Source organism: Tyto alba, unplaced genomic scaffold (genome assembly GCF_018691265.1).
Source record: "Tyto alba isolate M040663 unplaced genomic scaffold, T.alba_DEE_v4.0 Super-Scaffold_7, whole genome shotgun sequence".
NCBI classification, from domain to species: domain Eukaryota; kingdom Metazoa; phylum Chordata; class Aves; order Strigiformes; family Tytonidae; genus Tyto; species Tyto alba.
This window is the reverse complement of record NW_024881328.1, coordinates 28,545,381-28,570,380: the sequence shown is the minus strand read 5'-3', so window position 1 is coordinate 28,570,380 and position 25,000 is coordinate 28,545,381. Positions and strand designations below refer to the sequence as shown.

At 38.2% G+C, this 25,000-nt stretch overlaps 1 protein-coding gene across 1 annotated transcript in view; it reads left to right on the top strand.

Moving 5' to 3' along the window:
* The first annotated feature begins 3,886 nt into the window (after positions 1-3,886).
* Positions 3,887-25,000, top strand: part of RAPH1 (Ras association (RalGDS/AF-6) and pleckstrin homology domains 1) — a 101,677-nt gene continuing 80,563 nt past the window's right edge. Inside the window, 1 exon segment of the mRNA XM_042784388.1 lies at positions 3,887-4,230. The gene's annotated coding sequence lies outside the window, so the exon portion shown is untranslated.

Genomic DNA, 25,000 nt, shown 5'->3' with positions numbered 1-25,000 from the left:
GTCATTAAGGCAAAGACTTTAGTAGAACGTAAAAAGGGATTTAGGAAGCTTTGTGAGCAAAGACAACATTTGTGGCTGCATGTACTGGATTACAACAATGCAGGGGATAAACAAGCTTCCTGCTTCAGCAACATAAGATGATTGCTTTGAGGGTCAAGAAGAAATGTTTTCTTGCCATGTGTTAGCCCCACTGATTTATTGAGATAAGGGATGGGATGGTTTGAGTTTTCACTAAAAGGAGTGATGATGATAACAAATGCTATAAGTAGATTATTTGCTAGTCTATATTTTGTTAATGCTGACACTTCCATTAAAAGAGTATCAATCACTAAGTCTGTGATAAAGAGAAATCTCTCAAGCAAGGGACTGGTTTGGCACTGGTGAGAGCAGAATTCAGGCCTTGGCTATGAACAAGATTTCCTTTCTGACTGCAGGGAGGTAGTTTACTCTCTCTGTGCTTTAAATCATCACCTGAGAAATGGGAAGACAGTACTTCTCTAGTTCTCGGAGGTGGAATGAAGGGAAAGTGCATAAAGAAGAGTGGTCATATTTTCATTCACAGTCATTCTGTGCTTTGGATTCAGAGCTGTCATCCTGCAGTAAATCAGGAGTACTTTAGCTGGAGTTAGTCAAGATCTTCCTGATTTACACTGATGAAATGACTTCAGAAAATGGTATTTTCATTCCATTGTTTGTGGTGCTCCTCTGTTTGAACTTGTTCCCACGTGCAAATAGCAATTGCCTTTCCTAAGAGCAGTAGCCCTGAGAAAGCTTAGCATCCTTAACCTAGAACATGAGCGGTTTCTGCAATGGGTTATGTATCGGGCTGGCTGGCTTGAAACCCCAGGAACTCTTGTCCAAGTCTGCATTCCTATTATGGACTACTGTTGTCATTGCACCTGTTGCTTCAAGGTCAAATCCTCTTCAAGATATTCTTGTTTACTCTGAACAGTAGATAAGATCTGAGAAAAGACATTTTTATTGTATAGGCTGGATGATCTGAATTATTTATGTTAATGGCTATGGGTGCTATACCTGTTGCTAAGAAATACTGTACTACTTCATCATAACTCCCATTTGGAAATGCCATTATAGCTACCTGAGCAGCAATAGATACAGTATAGGTTGAGGAAGCTATTGATGCACAGGAAAGGCTTTTTAATGATTTTGTACCTTGAACACTATAGTTGGCAAAAAAAATGATAAAGAAGCAGGTAGAAACAGTCAGACTTCTCTTCTCCTTGTTAGAGCTGGCAGGGGTCACAGGCACTCAAAGTTCCATGATGGGATAGCTGCATGTATATATAGATGTACCTATATATGTACATATATATAATTTTGATTAATAGAGTCTGCATCAGACCCAACTGCACTTCACCAAAATATGAAATTTCTACTGCACAAGTCATTGAGCTTTCTTGGGTCTAACAAAGCAAACAAGACGGGTGTTGTTTGTTTGGGTTTTTTTAATACTTTGAACTCTCATATTTCCAGCCTTTGCCTGGTATGTCCTTTATGGAAATTCCCCCAGCTGTCTAATGATTCAAAAGCCTGCATAACCTTTGTTTATTTATGTTTTCTTATTCAAAATTATTTAAATATAGAAAATAAAACCTTTAAAGGATTCAAAGTTAAGCTCAGCTGCCAACACTGCTTAGCTGTACTTAAAATTGAGCTTGATAGACACATTTAGAGAGAAAGGAAGGGTCAATAGCCATGGAATTATTGCCCTGATTAAAAACAATGATCTATTTTATCCTTTCTTATTTGGAAACAGATATGTATTTAACCTGACCTTTTAACCTACTCAGAAGGCTTAACTATTTTTATTATTTCATTAGCTGGTAATTTTATTGGCAGATGTATGATGAAATCCCCTGTACTACTTTGAAAACCTTACCCAACATCTACTGCAGGTATTTCCCTGGCCTGGGGGATGATTTTACATTAGTAACTGATGTATGTAATTGGACAGTGGTTCTGTAGGATGCACACAGATCCAGTCTGGTCCTCAAGCTTAAAACGGTCTGGCTCTGATCTCTGCCCTGCATTAAATTAACTGTGTTGTCTGTTGTCTGCTTAGGCTCTGGGCAATTTAGTGAGTTTGATACAAAGGAATAGCACTTCCACATGCCAAAAGCAGAGTTTGCGTTAGTCAGGTGCAGCCTCTTTTTTCCTTTTGATACAGTTTCATAGTTGAGTGTATGAAGCTTTGCACATTTCATGGCCACGTAGTTCCTGAGCTGCTGTGGTGTTGAACGTGACTTGTCAGCGCTTCTGTGCTGGGTTAGACATAGCTGGAGCTGCTGTGGAGCTACTGAATGAACCTGGGCATGGCACACCTGAGTTGCTCCTTGTGCTGCCCCAGCTCTCACTGTGTTTACTCCATGAATCTTGAGTGCTTCTGGGGAGGTGTTGTCATTCTAATCCCTTCAGGGTCACGAAGGATCATTTGGAAAGCATGGTGGGATTAATACAACCCGGAGACACAGCCTAAACCTGCTGATACCATCAGATTCATAGTCAGTGCCAGCTCACTCTCACTGCTGATATTCAGCAAGTGCAGGACGGCACCGAAAATTGAGGCACTTATCACTTTTATTAAATTGTGTGAGCCCAGGCATTTATTAATTGTGGAACATTTCCACAAACTATGAAGCAGTGTAGCAGTAGTGGTCTATTACTTTGAATGGTTGGATTAAAAGTATTTTATTTGCAACTCCAGACAGCGACTGTAGTTTCTTGGTGATGAACACATGCATTTTAATTCCACATTGATAATTTATGAAAGAAATTCAGAGTTGTAATTGAAACTGATATTTCTGCATCCATAACTTTGTTCTCAGCTTGTCTGGGATATTGTTAATTGTCAACATTTTATTATGTTGTCCAAAATTTGGAAGTGATTACATGCTAATGCTTATTTATATAGCAAAGATTTATTGCTAAATACATTGGAATTATACATGTGAACTTTGTCTTCAAATGACTTAATTGTATGTACACAAGAAAATAATTTTCTCTGTGTACTAGCTTCTGTTTTAAAAGCTGCCTTTTCATGTTGCTCTTGACCTAGCTTATAACCTCATTGGTAAATTAGTATTTACAGAAGTAAAACAACTAGCATGATTTTGCATAATTGTTCTCATGTATGGAAAACACTGTGCTTTAGCTGATTGAAGTTTTCTCTTTGTCAAATCCTGACAGCTAAAACCCGATGTAAAACATGCCTGTGTGCTGGCGTGGTATGGCACCAGATCTAGCAAAGGGCAGAGGTACCTTCCCAGCCGAAGGCAGCACGAATGTCACCTCTCCTGTGCTGTAGCTCGCAGCCCCAGCACACTGACATTTTCCTCGGCAGCCCACGCAACAAACTATCTTTAAACGACTGTCCTCTCGCACAGCATTGACTGCAGTAGCGCCCAGCGTTTCGTCCCATTTTGTAAATAATTTAAGAAATGGTGATCTCGGCCCTGAAGCTGTGATAGGATAAGAAATAGGGGTAACCCCCCAGCCGGGGGAGAGCGGGGCCGAGGCGGCGCGGCCCGGGGCAGCTGCTGCCGGCTCGGCGGGACCCGCCACCGGGGCTCCCCGCGGGCTGGGCTCACTCGCTGCCCACAGCAACCCGCGGCGGCGGGCACCGTCCCGCAGCGGCGTGCAGAACCGCACCCCGCGTCCCCCGCCGCCCGGGGCGCGGCCGAAGCGCGCTCGCCCCGCGGCTCGGCAGCGCCGGGCGGGAGCCGGGGGCGGCCGCGCGCCCCTGCATTGCCCTCCGCCGCCCAACCGCCACTCGCGCGCGCCCAACGGCTGCCCCCCGAGCGCTCGGGCGGGGCGGGGCGAGGTGCGGCCTGTACGCCGGAAGTGAGCGGCGGGCGGGGGGGGGGGGGGCCGGAGCGGCGGCGGGCGCCGGGGCGGCAGCGGCGTGGAGAGGAGCGGTGCTGCTCCGCTCCGCTCCGCTCCGCTGCCGGGCGGTAGGCGTGTTCCGCGCTTCGGCGGAAACAAGAAACGGGAAAGGAAAGGAGCGGCAGTGGGAACCGGTGTCAGCGGCCACCATTAGCGGCGGCAGGAGGAGGAGCGGCAGCAGCAGCCGCGGGGGGCTGCAGGCGGAGCGGAGCCCGGGTGCCGCCGCCGGCAGCGAGCGGGAGCGTGCCCGCCGCCTCGCCCTTCTGCTTTGTGGGGGGTCGCCGCTGCCCGCCATCCCGCTGGGGGCTTCCCCGGAGCCGGGGCGAGGTGAGTGGTGGAGCCGCCTTGTCGGTTGGGGTGTGTGTGTGTGTGTAGCACCGCCGGGGGAGCGGTGGGAGAGCCGGTGGTCGTGTGGCGGGCGGGCAGCGTTTCCTGCCGCTTCCCCTCAGGCCAGTGGCGGGGCGGGGGCCGCTGAGGGGCCGCTGCGGCCGGGGGCTGGGCGGGGGGGAGCGGGGCGAGGGTTTAAGGGCCCACGGGCTCTGTCCTGCGCCCCTCCGCGCCCCGAACATCATCGGGCGATTTTTTTTCAAGCCAGGCTTTGCAGTGCTGAGGACTGGCGGAGGGGTTCGGGGCGCGTGTGCCCCCCTCCCCCGGCTTTTCCCTGTGTGAGGCATGGCTCGGAAGAGGCTGGGAAGTAAACCGGGGATGCGCGAGGGATGTAGTCGGTGGCATCCAGACAATGTCAGCTTGGGTGAGTCTCCACCCTGTGGAGCTGCAGGCAGCCCGGCAAGCCTCCCTTTGCCACCCGGGGAACAAAACACCTTCAAATCCTCTTTCCTGGTGCAGCAGGTAAAGGTTGGTTTGGATTGTTCGTTATAATGTTTTGCTAAAAAAAAAAACCCAAAAACAACAACAACAAAAAAACCCACAAAACAACCCCAAACCTGAAATATTTCAAGCTTTGTAGCCTTATGACTTGCTGAAGTCAGGCTGGTTTGTAAAGAGCCTCCCAAACAAGGCTGGTGTCTGCATTGGTTTTCATGAGGATGAGGAGAGTGGTGTATTATTTTTTTTTGCATGGGGAGAATCACTGATGGTAGGAGGGAAAGGAGGAGTATCTGTATACATGAATGTCACATGATCTGTGTAAAATTCACATAGGTATGATTATTTTTCTCCTGCATTAATGCTAGTTGTTTTAAGAAGCCAATGACTTACCTGTCCATTTTGAATATTTGTATTTCTTTTGGATTTGTTATCTTGTGTGTCACCTGTGTGTTTGGGCATTTTATCTTTGTATTTTATCATTTATACTAGTGTTTCAAGGCTTTTTATGTTTTTACCTGCTTGTAGATATTCAGAAGGGGACAAACAGCAGTATGTGTAGTATAATTCCTCTTTTACTGGAGCAGTACAGGTACATCCAATGTGGCACAAGTATACTATTTCATATAGCTAATGTCTCTATGTTACCATTCATGTGATGGAGGAATGGGGAACTACTGTTTTCATGAGACTGTGGATTCACACCTGCTCTGTATTAAACAAATTGCCTCTTTTAGTCTATTCCCCCTCCCTCACCTGTCCTCCAATTAGCTTGTAAAACACCTTTCAGCTGAAACATGAATTTAGATGTTTACTGATGAACGATTTTAGATGTTTATTGAAACAATATGCCTAAACCAGAAAATATTCCTATTTTACTGTCTAATCAGCTTTTCTCTGCTGAGAAGTTTCCTGTTAAAATAGAGGAACAGAAAAAAATCACTTGCTAAATCATCACGAAGAACAAAAGTATAAGTTATAAATTCCAGTTCCAGGGAATTACTTTATGTGTAAGTTAAAGATGTAGGCATGACCATATTTAATATGCTGATACCCTTCCTGGGTGGGTGTGGTGGGTAGTGGAATATAGAACTGTTTTTCTGTACCTAATATTGGTATGTGGTTTTTCATATCAGTGGGTGCCACTCAAATAGAATACAGAAATCCACATTAAGGAGGCTTTTTGCTTTCATAGAACAAGGAGGTAAGTAGCACAAAGGAATTGATTTATTTCCCTTCTACAAATGTCATTTTCAGCTAGAGATTTCCTTAAAATGGCTTGGTTTCTAGACTCATATGATATGCAATGTAGAGTCCTACCACTGTTTCTCTGACTCAGCATGGCATGACAGAGATAAAAAAGTATTGGTAAGAGATAAACCACAGTTTAGGAAAGCAATGTAGTTTACCAGATGTTAATCTCTCAAAAGGATATAAAAAAAAAATGTGAAAAGTGACACCAATGAATTTCTATATAATCTTTAATCTGCCTTCTTTGCATAATATTTTGAGACCACTGCTTTCAGGTTTTAATTCAAAATAGTCTTTTTCTGGGGAAGTAGTGCATTGACATAAACTGTTTTGAACTGCCTATGTATTGCAGCCTTTTCCTTTCTTAATAAGGTAAGCCATGGTGCAGAGAACACCTGTTGGCTTAAACGAGTGTATGAGACAGCTGTGGTAACTTTTGTGGATAATGATTGTAGGCAGCTTGATTTTGAGAGACTTTATTTTTCAAGAGGGTGTCACAGTCTTCTGAATATGTGGATATTGCCTCCTTTCTCCCTTCCCCCAAACCACTGAAATTTTATCTGTGAAGCAATTGTATTGCTTCTTTATTTGAATTTTGCAAGAATGTGAACATGTTCTCCTTTATCTCTTCCTTCAGCATCAAGATTTTTAATAAAATCAGCTAGCTTTTCTAGCCAGAAATAGTTATTTCTTTGTGCTCTTAATTGAACTTCTCTGTTCTTGGCTTCGCTGTATTAATCTGATCTTTACTGGTCATACAACTTGCCTTCCTTCTTCAAATGTCTTTCAGCTGCTGGAAGGGAAAAAAAATAAAACTGGGACAGAGTTAAATCTGAGTGACTAAGCTAGTTAGGCAAATACTAAGAACAGTGCTGAAGATCCCAGTTGTTAAGTAATTTAGATCACATCCTTAGTAGTAGAAAAATCCAAATCTCTTGTGTTGCAAATGAAGCCAAAGATTGCAAAATAATCACACTGCTTTTTCTGTTAAACAATAGTTTTATTACTGAATTTTCAAGTAGAACTGAAATAATGTTCCACAGCTTCCCATTAACATCTGTTCATACTGAGGACCCTGCTGATTAAATCTAGAACTTGTTACAGGCACTTACCAAAGCCAAATATGTCCAACTTGTATTTCAGCCCCCAACGACAAACCAAATACTGATGGGTGCTTATTTTGTGATGTTTCACACCCTTTCTCTTCAACTGCTAGAAGAAAACATATGTTGATGTACAGCTGAATGGGGCAATCTCAGATAAACAAGCCTTATAAAAAGGGGCTATCCATATCTGTTTCATTGCTAAGGTTTAATAATATGTAGAAATGACATCAGACTGCTGAATAGTCGTGTTTAACCTGTTTTGATGTGGAATGTTAAACGTAACTTATGAAAGTGAAGTGGTAATATTGAGTAAGGCTTTTAAGGATTCAGAAAAATATCATAATTGTCAGTCACAGATTTTGAGTACACATGCTGAATGCGCTCCACCTTTAGGGATGTCTACAAGGTTAGGGAATGCCAGTGAAGAAACCTGCACTATAATTGCCTGTTATAATTGTTCTTCAGATTGGCAAGGGATTTAAGTTTCTTCTTGTTAATCTGCAAGCATTATCATCACTTAAAAACTGTGTTCATTGAAAATGGCATGTTATTTTCAAGAGGTTAATACTAGAAATTAGTAATAACTATCCAATTAAGCATATCAGTCCCTGTGAGAAAGACAAGTAAAATTCCTTGATGATTCAGGCTGCTAATAATCATCCTCGTAGTTGAAAATCTTATAAAGACTAAGAAAAGTATCTGCAGTGTATTTTTTATGCAACTTGATCCAGATACGTTGGCTGATACTTTCTGACTTTTCAATGAGCTAGTCACTTCTCTGTTTTGTCCTAAGTAGTAATTATAATTATTTGTTAGGATGGGCTTTAGTTGAAGTGTCTAATGTAAGATGTTATGCAGAATAATATTTTTGTTGAGCTTGCCTTTTTTTAAGATAGCTATTAATGAAGAACACTTGCAATGTCTAGTTCTGTGAGCTATCACTCTACTTGTTAGAAATTGTATGGAGGAAGATGATGTGCACAAGAGTTTGAAACTGGCTTGAAATATTAGGAAAATTATTTTTTGCTGTCTTATTTCATAATGAATTCTATAGAGACGACTGGGTGGGGGAGAAATTCCAGAGCTGCTATAAAAATAGTTTTAAAACTTTTTTTAGTCATAGAACATGATTTTTACCTGTACTGTATTTCTAGTCTCAGAAATTCATCAGATTAATTTCAACTGATGTAATCAGAAAGATGATTAAATCTTCATTGCCTCTGGTCTTTCTTTTTAGGAGAGCAGTCTGTAAGGTAACAGGTTTTTATACAAAACCATTATAGCGAGGCTGGTGAGGGATCTACTATACATGGTAACAAAACTGTTATGATATATTTACTTTCCTTGAGTAAATATTTTAAAGTGTTCAAGAACTCAAGTTGTTGATAAAAATGCACTGATGTTGCATAGAGCAAATGGTAAACTGAATGAAGATTGTTATCATCTTGTGTGGAAATGATCTTAAATCTCATCCCTTATTGGACTGTTAATGCATTGTTATAATGTCTAATTTTATATCTGCTGAAATGGTCTTGTGCTGTATAAGGATGTCAGTACTGTGTAAGTGTTTAGAATAGCAAGTTATGTTCATATACTAAAACAGAGTGTTTTTTTCCTTAAGCTATGTTAAGCACAGATCCATACCACCATACTGTTTCTTACCGTTTATCAAAGCACAATAGCTGATTTCTAGCAGATCAGATTTAGAAAGAAACAGGAGCAAGAAGTGATGTTTTTCTCCAGTTTCATGGCTCTGATCAGTTTTATTATTTGTGTCAGTATTGCATTTTCATCTAAAAAGTCTTGGAGAAGTTAAATAGAGAACCTGATCATTTCTCTTAAATGCATGTATGAAGTGGAAAAATATGCTAAATAAAACATATACTGAAAGGAGCTGGATGGAGACTAACAGGCATTCTTTGTCCTCTCTGATAACTTTACCCTTCAGAAAACTTTGGGAGCAGTTGCATGGGGACTGGCAGAAACTTCTGTTCAGACGATAGTGAGAGTTGAAGTCCACTGCCTATGGCTGGCATACCATCCTTTGATACTGCCAATTCTGTGATTATCTCGTCGTTCCCATTCCCCCAAAACAATTTGCTGTGTTTATAGGTCCTATAGTATTCCTGGGATATCTTTTTGTCCTTAATACTGGGTTAAATAAAAATAATTTTTAAAAAGTGTAACTGCGCTGTGCTTAGAGTCGAGTTGTACAATACAATTACTTTCTTGTAGGTTTTTTTAATTGTTGCCTTTGTGGCTCTTCCAGTAGGAAGGAACAGTTTAGTAGTTGGAGCTTTCCTTTAGAGAACAAAGTAGAGCTTGTTGCTTTCCAATGATACATGGATAGATTTCATCTTGATGCAAATTCTGTCATTTGTTACCATTTCTCTGCTTTAAGAACAGCCATCTTTGTCACAGAAAAGGTAGCTCATTCTATATGATCATAGCCTTAATGTATGAACTTAATTACAGAGTACTGGTAAAAGTGTTTCCCTGAACTGAAACTGCTGTCAAGCGAGTAGTTTCTGCTTCTACTACCCTACCGTCGTGTATCAGTGACTTGTGGAAAACTCTGCAGGTTCTTCAAGGAAGTACTGCAAACTCTTCAAGAATTACTCTGTGCAAACTTTTATTTTATGAAATCCAATTGTAGAAGGAAAAATGTTTTCAGAAGTGTCCAAAAGACTTAACTATGAGCCTTACTGAAGCTTTAATTGGTAAATTTGTATCATCTGCTTGTAAAATTGGTTTTTGAAGGCTATGTCATTAAATAGTGTCAAAAGTGCAAATAATGAATGTTATCAAGCATTGATCATAAAATAATCCCGTCTGATATGGTTGAATTCTTACTTTGATATCACCTTTGCAGTTAAATCCCTCCACCATATGCCACAAAATTGACTGCTGAGTTAAGTGCAACATTAAAAGTTGAGTGAGTTACTGCATGCTGTGAAAAATGCTACCTTTACAACATAGGATTCTTAAAGGGCTTTTTGGTGTGGAATTTCATTCTTTTTGGAAATTACAGATGGTGCTAAGACAGTTTTGCCCTAACTGTGTTGTTTCAGTCAGTGACAAAAAAAAAAATAGTGTTTTTTAATGTCTCTGGATTTCTTTTAAATTGTTTCGTTGGTTATTATGATGAAATATCTCTGTCTAAAATGCCTATTTGGTTTAATCACTGAGAAAGTATAATGAAACTATATTTGACAGATTTTCCTCTGTCAAAGGGCTTGTAGATTTGTAGTCATGCTCTTAAGTTTAACTCTGAAGTTGCTGTGATTTGATCCTTGTGATACCCTTTTAGCAAAAAGAGAAATGTTTAGAAGGAAACAGTGTGTACATGATTGCAGGCTTTCCATCTCTCCTCTATCCACCTCTTCATGATGAGATGTCACTAATAAACTTCATTATAGATGCTGTAGAAGGTAGCATTAGCAAAACAAATGTGTAGGTTCTTTGGAGGAAGTAAAGTTGCTCCATGCATTGTTTATAAACTTCTTTAGTCATTAGTCTCTATACAGATGCATTTGCTATGCCTGGAGTAGCCACAGGTTTGCAGTTCTCCCTGCTTGCATCTCTGACAGTGCTGTCCTGGTCTCAAGAACTGTATGTTTCACTCAGTGTTTTTTCTGGTATGTCCCATAATGAAAGGTATTAATAAGAGCAAAAGACAAGCAATTGGGATTAGAGACAACTTTTTTTTTTCCCCACTTATGCTTTTCTTGGCAGAAGTATCCTTAGTGATCACTAAAGCTAAATAAGACCTAAACTGTTGTGTGTTAAAAATACTTGTAAAAAAGAAAGACTGGTGAGATTTAAACCCCTTGAGTTCTGTGATCCAGTTTACAGCATGATCCACAGGAAGAGGTGATGAGTTGCAGGGAAAGGTTCTACTGCTGGGGAGCTCTTTGACAGAGGAAGAGAAGCTACATCCTTGTATACCTCTTCCTAGACCATGATTATATAGTTGTGCAAAATTAAAGGTTCTTTTAAATCTGGGATGTAAAAGCATTTTTCAAAATAAAGACAAAACTCCCTTCCAGGATGCTATGTGCATCTTATGAGTATTAAAAGGTATATATCCATGTTTTCAGAATCTGTTACAGGAAATACTTTACACCATGATTTTGTAAATGAATTAGTTTTCATGTCTAGATCATAAATGTTATCTATGCTTTTCTAGGCAAGCTGGTTTACAAAACAGGATGGGTTCTAGCTCAATATTGAAAACACTAAGTTTTCGAGATGTTTTCAAACATCTCATGAATGAGACTCATTTTTGCAGCTTGATGATCTTCCAAAGGTGAAAATGGCACTTTTTCAACTTAGTTTTGCAGAAATACTGTTCTTACATAGTAATTGCCTTAATTTTAATCCTCTTTATGCTTTGTGTCTGATGTCATTGCTTGTTACTCTTCCTCTTTATGGTTTAGAAGAAGAAATATGAAAGATGGGAAGAGAAGTACTTGTAACAAATGTGAAATTATGTCATTAGGACTATGATGGTGTTTCCTCAGGTTTTCTTGTCTCATTGGCTGGGAGTACACACAGATAAGTTAAGAGACAAAGTTCTAAAATTGTGTTAACTCTGAAACTCTGTGTCTACAAGGACAAGACACCCTCTGTGAAATAAATGGTATATCTGCTCTAGCTGCCTTCAGAAGCAAGGGCAATGTTCACCACCCAGGGAGGTTCCTCACAATTGTTCTATGGAAGGTACATTACTGATGGATTGTGTCTGGATTTAAAGCTTCAGTCTGTAGTATTGTGCTGTTGGCTATTCCTAGGCAGTTTCCTGCTCATGTATGGTTGTTTTCAATTTCATCCTGACTTGTCTAGTTCATGCCTGTTTAGTGATGAGGCATCTTGCATAGGATTTTTGATTCCATGCCAGAAGCCAAGCATTCCAAGCTCTCTTTATTTGTCCTTAGTAATTTTGCTTCCTGCTTTTCTCCTTGTTGGACGGATCACAGTGATCTTGTTGTACCATTTAAAGTCGAGTTAATCATTGTTGGAATCTGTTTTAATATACCAATGCAAGTTTGGACTTTCCAGGTGTCTGTAATCATTCTTATTCACAGATGACTAAAGACCTTTTACACAAATGTGTTTTACAGTGCATTTAAAAAAAAAAAAATTCTATAGCGAAAAAACTCCTTAAGTTGTTCTGAGCCTTTAAAGAAAAACACTTTGTAGACCTCTGTGCTCCAAGGAAGTTGTCACTTTTTAATGCATGATTTAAGAAAATGACCCTTCATTTGGACATATAGTTCTGAGTGGCTTTGATAGAAATATGGGTGATTGCATGCTATTCCCAGAAGAGCATTCTGCAAGCATGTTGCGTGTATCAGTGACCAGCATTTTTAGTAGTCTGGATTTTAGTTAATGATGGCTGTGTCTGAAGGCTTAAGAAAAAGCACTTGCATCTATTAAATAGTGGTATTTTATTGCGGGGGGCAGGGAGGAAAACCAGTAGTTTTCACTCACTAGTAACTTTGCAAGATAGTAATACTGACTACAACTTGTGAATTCCTTTGGCTGTCTCTAAGCACGTCACAGGTCAAGGAGAACAACTCTGGCTGATGTTGGGTAACAGGATCACTTTTTCTTTCACCTCTATTCAGGTATGTCTATCAATAAGTAACTTAGTGATATATTATGATCAGTTCTGTGAAACTGAAAAGCTATTTATCAGATTCATGTGAGTTTCAACAATAAATTCCTGCCCAAGGAGGAAGGAAAGAAATTATTTTCCTAAAGAAATGTTCAGTTGTTCTGCATTACACATTTCAGATTCTTTTTAAGAAGCATAGCAGAAGTGAGAAGTCTAGTTTTCAGCAATTACAAGGAAGAAGGAGGGCCCCATAGAAAAGCATGAATGTTGTCTTCCCTGCTGGCAGTGCAGAAAATTGAAGCAATAGGGAAATGAGTGAAATTTTTAGGAGGAACTGCATATCCACGTCACAGTTCTTAAAGTGAAACATACAGTGTCTTTATGGAGACTGCTCTGTAGTGACTAAACTCCAGTCAGTTGATATTGCAGCTTACAGCTTAACCTTTTGGCTTGCTATCCTAGTTAGTGAAAATCAGAGACTTACTTGCTAAACATAAAATAGAAAATCACAAACTCGAGTAGGGATTTGTTAACTTGAATGAAACTTTCTATTTTGATGCTTATTCCTATTTAGCTTGAATCTGTGAAAAAACTTCAGAAGCTCTTCAAAGAAAACGATTAAAAAAACCAAAACAACTTGTAGTTATTACTACTTTATAAAGAAAAATCTTAAATTATCTTTTATCAACTGGAATGGAATATTCCTGGAATGACTAGCATGCATTGTGGAGTTGAAAGTCCAATGTAAAGCAAACAAAGTATTTTCAGACTGCACACTTTCAAGTTCAGTGGTGTTTCAGTTCTGAAACGTGATGAATTGGACATCTCTCTTCTTTAAAAGAGGTGTCACTTCCATCTTTATTCTTCTGAAGTGCTAGGTAGTTTATATATTTACAAGTGTCATGTAGGAAGTTAGCATGGATAGATTATTATGCCCAAAAGTTTGGGGAATGATTTTATGTGTCTTTTTTGGTGGGGTGGGGGGAGGAGGCACCTAAATCCTTCAAAAGTATATTAGGTTTGTGTGGCCTTTAAATCTAAAATACACATAGTGTAAGAAAAAAAACATTGTCACTTCACACAGGTTACTTTGATCTAATGTACAGGCTGTCTGCTATTATTGTAATGAAAAATTTAAATTGAGCTGCTGGTGTTTGATTTCTGGCCTAAAGACTGATCTGAGTGCAGTACATAAGGCATATATTATTGGTGACTTCTTAAATTATTCTTCATATCTAGTATCTTCTGATGTGTAATGTTTTCCACTAATTCTTGTGAAGTGTATGCTTTCTTATTTTGAAGATGACAATGCGATTTGTTATGTCGCTGTATAGTGTGAGCATGGGCCAACCTCAGAGGTGTACAGCCTTTGTATGCTGTAAAGTACAAGGTGCATTAGCATTTGAGTAATGAGAAGTGAACCTGAAAAGAGTAATAAAATAGGTCTAAAGTGTTTGTAAAACAGGAGAATGTGCTTTAAAGTAATGTCTTCCTAAGAGTTTATTTAGTTTCTCAATTTTGTGGAGGGTAATAAAAGCCCAACCTTCCGAGCATTGATTCTACCTATCCATTTTTTTTCTGTCTTGAAGGTACATGGTCTTCCTTTTGTTTAAAAAGCACCTCACCTGAAACTGGACGGCCAGAACTTTTTAGTTTCCTGTATTTATACTCATTATTAACTTCCAGAGATAAGGTTGGTCTGGCATATTCTTTGATACAACTCTTGACAGGCTGTGAGCATTTGAGAATACCATTTTATGTATGAGGTCTGATGAAACATGATAAAATGTTACAAATAATTGATATGTTTTGTATAGTACATTGTTCCAGTTAAAGCTGCCTAAAACTTCAGTTTTCTACTTTAGAGCGAGTTGAAAAGTAAGATAAAGGGCCAGTTGTTCTCTTACGAAAAAGTTAAAAATTACAGCTCATCTTATTGTCTGCATTCTTTTTGCCTTCTAGTATGGATTTAAATATTTGGGTTTACAACTGCGCATGCTTTCATTATGTTATGATGTGCCATAAGAGTTGATAAGGCATAGCCTACTGATAAATTCAGCAGCTGCTTTTTCATACCTAAAATGATTTTTCCTGGATTGCTTTCCTTAAAGTATTGGTATCTTAGCATGATTCAGGCAGTATTATTGAGGAATATGGAACTGACATATATTCAAAGTAGGGGTTTTCTTGTTTTTGCAGTATGACTAAATATATTGTTTTGTATCTGGATACTGTATGTAAAGTATGCATCTTAAACCATCACCTTTTATCATGTCTATTTATTCCAAGACAGACTGAAATACCGAACTTTTTGGAGTATAGTGACAGCCATTGTTTAAAACGGTGGTGTGTAGGGTATGAAGTTGTTGGTTTGTTTTTTTTAATAGAATTTGGAATATGTAGATGGTTAACCAGTTAAAATATTATATTATTTAGTTCACATTTTGAAAAGAGAATTTAAAGTTTTGCCTGACATGAGTAGTTGTGGGTAACGGTAGTGTTGTGATGGAGTGATCTATTAAACTAAAGATCACTGCTTCATGGGGGAATTGAAGGTCTGGTAAAAGAAGTCCTTCATTTATTTAATATTTTGTTTGTAATTTCTGAAGTTCTGCTTGCGTTGATAATGTGATTAGTAAAATTTCACCGGGGGATGGGAAGGTAGCAGCAGTCTGGTCCTTTGTGCATCAAGAATTGTCTGTGTAGTTACATGAAACTAGTTTGAACATATGGTTTGAGGCTTGTACTTCAACAATAGTAAATGGTGATGATCTTCCAATCATTAGGTGTGCATGGTATCTCATGGAATACAGATTGATAACTCTGTAGTTTTCATATTTTTATTGCCTCTGTCCTTACTATATTTTATTGATCACGTTTAGAAAACCTGTTTATAACTAACCCTGATCTTTTTCTTTCCAAATATGAGCAAAATAAGCACTGAAATGATGTCCATGACACTGCATTCTGTAAAAAAAATTTTGTGCCCTCTGGGTATTGCTGATCCTTTATAGCACCTTGAGGAATAAGACATTATTTTAAAAGGGGAAGTTAGGTCTATCACTGAGTAAGCTTTATATTATGGATTAAATCCTGTCATTGTCATCTTTGAACCACACTTTTTCTGCTGTTTTGTTACATACGTGTTTTGGGGGTGTTTTTTAAATAGTCTTCCAGTTCTAGAGTTGCAGACAACAAGTAGTTTTGAAAGTTGTGTGTAGCTTTCTTATCTTCTTTTTGGATATCAGTCTTGGAATGTTTGCTTCTGAAACGATGCTTGATTTGAAACAGGGTGGGTAGAAAAATCCTTTTCTGTGCTCAAGTTCTTCCTGTACTTGTGTGTGCTCTTAAGTTTTATTGGCTAGAATTGTCCCACAGAAGGTATTATGTCCACCGAGAACTGGACAGAATATTGTTCTTGGTGTTCCCCATCTCAAAATGCACATGGGGGGAGGCTGGATAGTAGAATTAGCTATGCTAGTTCTGTGCTTTGTGCATGTTCACCTCGGTTGGGAGGAATTCTTTAGTTGATGCACAAGAACTGGAAAAGGGGCTGAGAACTTGCTTTTGGTGACTTGATTACATTTAAAAAATATAAACTGTCAGGAATAATAGAGCTGGAAAGAGGTATGGTTAGAATTGACTTTACTACTTAGCACAGAAGGCTGTGAATGATTCCACAGATGTATTGCTCTTTTAGTTGTTTTCTTTTGAGAGAATGTGGTGATATCAGATGAAAAGTTGAGACCAGGAATAAACAAGGTTTTAGGATGTGTCCCATTTTTTTTTTTACAAGTATTTTTTTCATAAATGTTGTTGTGGGGCACACTCTGGCTTGTGATTGAGCTGTTTCATCTCAAGATCTAAGTGGCTGCACTGAATGGATAGAGACAGTGGCACAGAAATGGTGCTAACAGCCAGGCATGGATCCTGGCTAGTCATTCTCATCGGGATTGCCATGGGGCCATGGCTGGTCAGTTCTCTTAATAAGAGTGAAGGTCCATTGGCACCTTTGGCAAAAGAGCTGCAACTGCCGTTACAGCATACTAGCACCTAGTTGTTAAGTTGTTCACTGCTGATGTTCTACCTAATAATGAAATTGTAATGTCCAGTAAATAATGAATTTTGACTAGTTGCTTGACTAAAATTTCCACATGACCAGTCTTTTGAAGAGTGATTACTACCCTAACTTTGCACTGATTACAGTATTGTCAGGCTTTTGCTACACTGCTGTATAATCAAGCAAAATCAGAATGAGAGGTTAAGATTTTAGAATACTGTTAAACTATAAAAGAAGAGCAAAACAACCTGGCCCATATCTTCATCTTTCTCTAAGTTCAGTAAAACTGAATTGTTTGTATGACTTCTTTCAATATGATGAAAAAATAGCCCAGGTTTCCTTATTTATTCTATTTATATGTGTCATCCTTCCAAGTGTGTTCCAAGATTTCTGTCAAACGCAAAAGAACTTTTTCAACAGAATGCCAACTCCTGCTGTATGAGAACAGTAGTTGCTTCAGCTTCACCAGCACAATTTAAAATGTACCTTGTGTATAAGTAGTCTAATCCAGAAAGACCCAATCCCAAAACTGATGTTCTGTGTGGAAATGTTCTAAAGACTTATTTGTTGAGACTTAAGTACTTGAGGACCCTTAGTAATGGATTATGTTGGTAATACTACCTGCCTCTTGTCTAGTGCTTCTTATGAACACTTTCTAACTTTCTGACCTTTGAAATACAGTTGCAGCTAGAAAGTGATAGCAGTGAGCATTGGGAATATGTTCTTGCTCCATGTGATCAGCAATGTTTAGCACTGCAACAGCAGCAATGTGTGGAAACCTTTCCCAATTTTCTTCCACTGACTTTTGGGCTTGAAGGTGGGCTTTTCTCATTTGTTATTTACTTGAAAAGGGGGTGGGAGTGTCCTGGTTGTTTTTCTGTTGTGTGTGTGTGGGAGGGTTGGGTATTTTTTGGTTGGGGGGGGGGTTTGTTTGTTTTTTAAGAAAAAGCTTTTTTAAGGGTTTTCCTTTCAGCCTTTGCATTGTAAAATTAAATTTTAAATGGCATACTGTCTTTTGTGTGTGACATTGCCCAATCCCAAATACACTATTGTAAGTCTAATTTCTTGGCTTTTTAACACTGTTACTATTATCTGCTCTCAGTTCCTCTTGGAAGAAAGACAACCTGATTTGTTTAGATGAATCAGAAGATTTATATAGAGAAACTTGGATTTTCTGACTTTGCATATACATATTGCTTGGATTGTCTGCTGCACCCTACAGATAGTTTAGTCTTAACCTTTTTCTTATGATAAGAAGGGGAGAGGTTTTCTGTCTCCTTTCAGTTCTTGATTATGAGAGAGGGTGATGATGTGTTTATACTTATGGGGGAGCTTTGCATCAAGAATTCTCCAGTACTATAATGAAGTGATTGGAATTAGTCACTTCAGCAGTTTTAAAGGCTTTTGCAGGACTTGACAGTGTAAAAAGCCTAATTTATGAAAATTAGTTTATTCATAATAAAAATTTGTAGAATTTTTAAACTGCTTTGTTAATAAGTTTCATCTAATTCTTATACAGAATGACCTATTAACTGAACTTGTGGATGATTTCTGTGTTTAGACATTACATTTACTAGATTGATTTTTTTCTTTTTCAGTTATATTCTGAGGTTATTTTGGATGCAGCATCTCAAATATTTTAAATAGTGGTGTCAACAAGCATAGAGGATTTTTCTAAACTTTTCTTTTGTGCTTTATTAAATGCTTAGGCTGTCCTTGACCTGATTTAAAGTCTGATATTTAATTTTTTTTATCCCACCCCAACCTGCAAAATCAATTTGGCAATCAACTTTATGTTCCAATTCATAGAAAAGTATGTAGAGATTAAATGCACCAGCAATGCTCAGGGATTGTTAAGCCGAGATATATAGCTCAGATATTGGTGGTTATTTTTATTTTTTTATGAAATTGTTTGTTATCAGCTGACCTGTTTAAAAAATGTTGCTCTGAGTTATGTCAAATCCTTTCAGCCACTGAGTCACAAATAACAGGATTCAATCTCTTATTCCTCTCCTAATACATCTATAGACTATGAAAATTCAGATGCCTTGTCTGTTTTAGGGTAGACTCCGTTGTGACCTCTATTACTTTATCTTAAAGGCCCAAAGGTATCTTCCCTTGTTTATGCTTAGGACCAACCAACTTGAATTTACTGGGATGCAGTGGGAAAGCCCATTTTCCTCATGAAATATTTTCATCTGAAGCCTAGTGTGGCACAAGCCCTCTTACATCATTAGAAGTCTTCCTGAAAAGCATTGATGAAAGTGTTCTTGGATACTAGGCTTAAAATCAAAAAGCACTGATTGTATCCTGAAAATGTTTTACTGAAGTTAGTCTACCCATTTTAAAATTAGATTTCATTATTTTGTTGGTTCTACTGAAGTGTCATACTAGTTGAAAAACTGGAGTTGTACCTTGCCTGAATTTTCTAGCTTTAAGAAGTTCCCTGTTTGTTTTGATGGTCAAGAACCAATTTCTTTACAGTTTTAGGTGTGCTTCTGAGTAGGAGGAGAGGGGAGATTAATGTCAGGGGATACCTTGCCAAAATATCTGCATTTCTAGCTACAGGACCATGTTTTCTACACATCCTTCTGCATGCTTTAGAGTTAGTCAAGTGAACTACCTGCAGTGATGTAAGTGAATAAGATGAGATACCCTGACCTGTATAAATGCATTTCAGCATGCTTCTTGTGAATGAAAAGGAGAAACAAAAAAGAAGAAAAAAAAAAACAGAGATAGTGATTTAATAGTAAGAGCTGTAATACCTCATCTTTGAGATGGAATGACATCTCTAAATCTGAAAGGTGAAGATGGATGAAGTCTATCACCTGTATAGATTCCACAGTCTCCGAAGAAGCACCTCCATTTAATTTCAGTGCTCCCCTCCTGCTGATGGAAATGGGTATGTGACACTATCAAATGCAACATTCGTTTATAGTTGGGACCTGATCCTTGGCAGAAGTTATAAATATATAATTAAATTCCTTCTGTATACTTATTTTAGTAATTATAAGCCACCTTTACTGCCGAGATGTGTTGGGATGCAGGGAGAATGTGCAGAAAGCTCCCAGTGGAATTATAATTGCAAAAATTACTTTTTGGACTTGTAAACCTGTTCTGATTTGTGACAAGCTGGCCCTTTAAGGTATGCTAGGCTGTAGCTCCTATCAGCAAAACTTTATAAAGTCTTTGGAAAGATAATAGGAAGAAATTGCCAGCAAGACTTAGACCTGAATGGGCATTTAGAGCTCTGAAGAAAGATAGAAAACCAATAAAAGCCATTAGTTTACTTGTTTTGGTGGTTTGGTTTTTTTATCTTCATGGTAAATCCTTTCATGGTGCTGCTTCTTCGATTTAATTCAGTTTGAGACAGAGAGCTAAAATTCAAGCACAATAAGCTTTTCTACAAAAAATGAAAAAAAAATTCTTCCAGCCAATTCACACCTCACTGTTAGCAATCTGAGGAAATGAGACTGTAGGCTAAAGTAATGCTCCACAAACCTCTACATGTGCATAAACTTTTTCAGAGTGCAGTAGACAAACAGAACTTGGAAATTATTTTGCTTTTAAATACTGAAGTGCTAATGAATTAAGAGACTTACTGTAATGTGGCTTTTAAACTGATCACTGTCACCTACATTTTAATTAGCTACTTTTGCTACTTTCTGGCTCATTTTGGCTACAGAAAATAAATGCAGATCAGTTCTTTCCTGCCAACCCTTCTCCTTAAGATGCGAATGTGGTCCAAGTAATTACCATTTCTGGTGTCACAAATGACATTACTTATACAGTGTAGTCAACTCAGTACAGCTGCTTTAGCAGTAAAAATAGTCATTGTAGTACACATTCCACTTTTAGTGTTGTATTCTGTAGTTTATTCATCTGGATCAATCCTTAGAGAGGTCTTTATACCAAAGAAGATATTTTTGAAGAAACAAAAATAATTGTTCTTTTGGGACGTTCAGAAAAAAACTTCACTCTCAGGCTTGCCAAGTTGTTACACAGCTGTTACAATGATATAATGTTTTTTTTTGTTTGACTAAGGTTATAAATATGAACTTCCTTCCTCCTGCATTGATGATTAATCTAACTCTGCAGAATTTGTGATAAATGTCTTCCAAATTTCTGCTGAGGGAGAGTACCTATGAAATGCTTACAGACTTCAACATGCAGTTTATATTTGCTTATGAAATGGGTGACCTAATTTTCTATGAACTAGATATAACCTCCTCCCTAGTCCTGCCAAAAGAATGTATGTCTAGAATAAGAGTTTGTCCTGGTTTTATACAGCAGAAGAATATTAATCTGTGAGAATTCTTGACCACAATACCCTTAATCCTGGGAGGAGTTCACTATGTTTAAGTTGCAATAGAGCATACTTAGACTTCAGAAGTGGACACAGTGGACAGTAGCTTCTGTTCTGTTTGTGTATGTCAGGTATTCCTGCATTTGTTGTGAGCCATGTTTCCTGCTGCTTTTCAAATTATACTGAAGGAAATGACAGCACTGGCGATCAGCCTTGTGGACACAGGCTTAAGTATTTTGGAGAGGAACTGGGACTGGCTGCAGTGAGCCTGTAAACTGAGGTAGTGTATTGCCTTGGGAAGGGCATGGCTTCTTGAGCATGATGCAGATTCAGTATGCGTTACAGTGTAGGCTTGTTTTTAGCCCTGTCTTTCTAATTCTTAATGCTTAGAAATTGCATGTGACTTTTCATATGAAGAGCACATAAATTTTTATGTTTTGTAGGAAAAAAATGAGGTGTGTGTTAATAATAAAATAATACATCTATAAAAGGTTTGGGGTTTTTTAACAATATTGTAGTATCAATATGTCTGTAAAAGGTGGGGAGTTTTTGTTGTTTTTCTTTGTTTAAACAATATTTTGGTAGTACTATTACACTGGTAGCAGAGAAAGATGAAGGAATTAAAATTTCTGACTATAAGCCTTCTTGCAAAGTTTTCCATTTTTCCATTGATTTCAGGAAAGAATGAGCCTTGCTGGCTTCGGATATAGTGATGGCAAAAAGAGGCAGGAATGTTTGTTTCTCGACAAACTGTTGCTTACTTGAAGTTTTCTGAAGTCTGTGGGTTTGGTTCAGTTGTATAACAAAATAATAATAAAAACAGTTTTTATGTTTCATGATAATCTTTAAGAGCCAGATATTGGGAAGACTAAGACCCTACTTTCAGTGGCAACAAGCTGTTTGTGCAGAGTATCACGAGAAACCATAGCCACAGCTGAGAGTGTAGTTGGCTGGTACCCTTGTTTGGTTTTAACAGGTGTACAGAGCTCAGTACTCAAAATTTTCAAAGATGTCATTTGAGTTAGGGAAGCCTCGAGAGTGTGCTAGTGAGATGTCTGTGCTGGACAAGGACAACAGGAAGCGGTCATTCTTCCTTCTCCAGGAAACACAATACAGGATCTCTCTTCATCTTTCAGTACAAGAAAGATCATTTCAAATGCTGAAAAACAAAAATAGTCTGTAGTTGCAATTAAGGTTCTATTTAAAACCCTAGAGTTAAGGTATTTGGGGATCTACAGCACAGTGTTCTAACTACTCTTAAACTAAGTAAATTTCTAGCAGAAGATGTTTTGAAAGTGTCATTCCAAAGGAATTTTGTAGTCTTGGCTCTGTCAATGTGAGGAGAAGATTAGAAAATTACTACTTCGCCTGAATGACTCCAGACTTGGCTTGGAACTGTTAATATTTGGTCATTACACAGAATTTTGTGAGCACTTAGTATTCGTTGCTTGGAATTGGGTGGCTTGGGGTTTTTTTGTGTGTGTGTTTATTCACACACAAAAATTATTCTGTTACACAGAATTTTGTTTATTTTGTGTTTTCGGGTGTTATTTTGTTTTTGTTTTGTTTTTTAAGTATGTCCAAGTATTCTCATAAAATAATTTGATTAATGTCATACCATTATATTTTCAGAAACATCTAAATTCAATCATGCTCATATCTTTTTGGGTTTGTGAAAAAAAGCCAACAAAACCCCGAAACACAGATGTAGTTATTAGCATATTAAGGTTATAAAGCATATACTGTTTGTTGGAAGGCTGTGAAGGAATGTAGGAGGAAGGGCTGCTCAGTTGTGTCCATGAAGCTGGTCACCCCGTTTCTTCTTCTCATTGCTCACAGTAGTCAGAGGCAGTCAGCTGCATGCTGGTGGTGCCAGCAGATTGTGCATACAGATTTGAATGAAGCCATATACAAAATTTGAAACAAATGTGATTCTGTGTATCGTGGCTTAATTTTTGTTTGAAGACTGCAGAATGTTTCTTACGCTCGCAGGAGAGGCAACCTATATCATCTAGTTGATGTATGCTTCAGACAATGAAAAAATTAAGTGGCTTTAACTTCATGGAATTGGTAGTAAAATGCTGAATTATAGCTGTACCCAAATGAGATACTTATATAATCATGGAATATCTTAATTTGGAAGGGACCCCTAAGGACCATCGGGTCCAGCTCCCTGCCCCTTGCAGGACTACCTAAAACTAAATCAAATGACTGAAGAGCATCATCCGGACAGTCCTTGAAATCTGACAGTCTGGATGCTGTGACCACTTCCCTGGGGGTCTGTTCCAGTGACCAACAGCCCTCTCAGTGAAGAGCCTTTTTGCAATATCCAAGCTGAACTTCCCCTGATGTACCTTCATGCCATTTCTTCATACCATTTCATGTAGCAAATGAGTGTTTACATCTAAGGAAAGAATGTCTTGTTTGTTCTTGATAATTTGGGAAAACTGTGCTACAAATACAGGCCTGTTTAAAGTGTAAGCCCTTCCTTTAAAATGTTACTTTTTAGTGGAATCTGTGTTGCAACAAATACTCATTTATACTTTTATGCTGTCAGTTCTGTGATGCATTTTAACAGAGCTGTGTCTTTGGTCATACACAAACATTTCAGTGTTACAAATACCTACAGACTACTGTAATGAATAAGTAACTTACATTGGCAAGAGTTTTCTTTTATTATTTTATAAATAATATATTTTAAAACTACCTCTGTGTGTGTGTATTTACAAACACAGACATGCTTACATGTGTTGCCTTGGGCTGGTTCTGAGACCACCAGTTCCACAGATATATACCAGATCCTGTGCTTGTGAAATAAGTTATTAGTTTCTGGAAATGTCTGACCAATGTTTGTAAGCATTAAATGAAAATGTACAACAGGGAAAACACCATTTTTGTATTTAGCCTCTAATTTGAAAGCTCTCTGTAATGGTATGGGCATGCTGTGTTTTCATATCTTGTGCCTCAGTGCTACAGAGTTAATGCTGGAAGTTCTCTGAATTCAGAATTATTAATGTATTTATGGATGGTAACGTTCTACTTTTGTTCTTCAAAATTGTTCGAACTTCTGTTTAAATGTAATCTTCTCTAGGAGTTAACTTGATGTCTGAAGTACTAAAGCATTAAATGCTTGTAATGAAAAGTACAAGCTTTAAATACGTTTGTAGCTAAAGTAGTTTATTACAAATTGTCATTTTACTGATTTGATAAAACTGATCCAATTTTAATATAAATGCAAATGCAGTAAAATTATAACTGTTTTTCAGAGTCATTCATATATGTTTGCATATGCCCTATGGCAGATAGAATTTGAAATTTTCTCTTACTAATTGGAAAGGTTGCCTTTTTCATTTATTAGGAACTTAAGAACATAAGCCAAGTGTTTGAATTTTTTTATAGTACACTCTGTGAGATAGAAAGGGAGTTGTAAGTTATAGGTCAGCCTGTTACAGGTGAACTTGCTGCCAAAAAAGGGAAGTCCCACTTGTTTGTTTCTCTGTGCCTTCTTCCAGCTATCTGGTGTGAACCCAAAAGAATTTGTCCAGTCAAAGGGTAAGCGATTTCTGTTTGCTAACTCAGCAGAAAGATTATTTTGGTGTTCGGAGTGTTGAGTGAGTTTTCTCGTGGTTTAGAAGGTTGAGCAGGCTCAGTGATGTTCTGGAGCAAAGTGCTGGTGGGTGGAGGGGAAGGAGAATCCCTCCTTTTCTTGACAGCAGTGAGGTATTAGACTGGTTCAAGCTTTAAAGTGTAAGTTGTTTTAAATAGTAGGAACAGGAACATTTAAAAAAAAAAAGACATGAGAAAAGCTTGTAGAAACATTTTTCCAAAAACTTATTTGGAAAGAATTAGAAAATTGGCTCTAGAATAGAGAGAAAGATAACTTTACAGTTTTGTTGATTACAAGCTAGTTGTCACTGTTTTTGAAATGG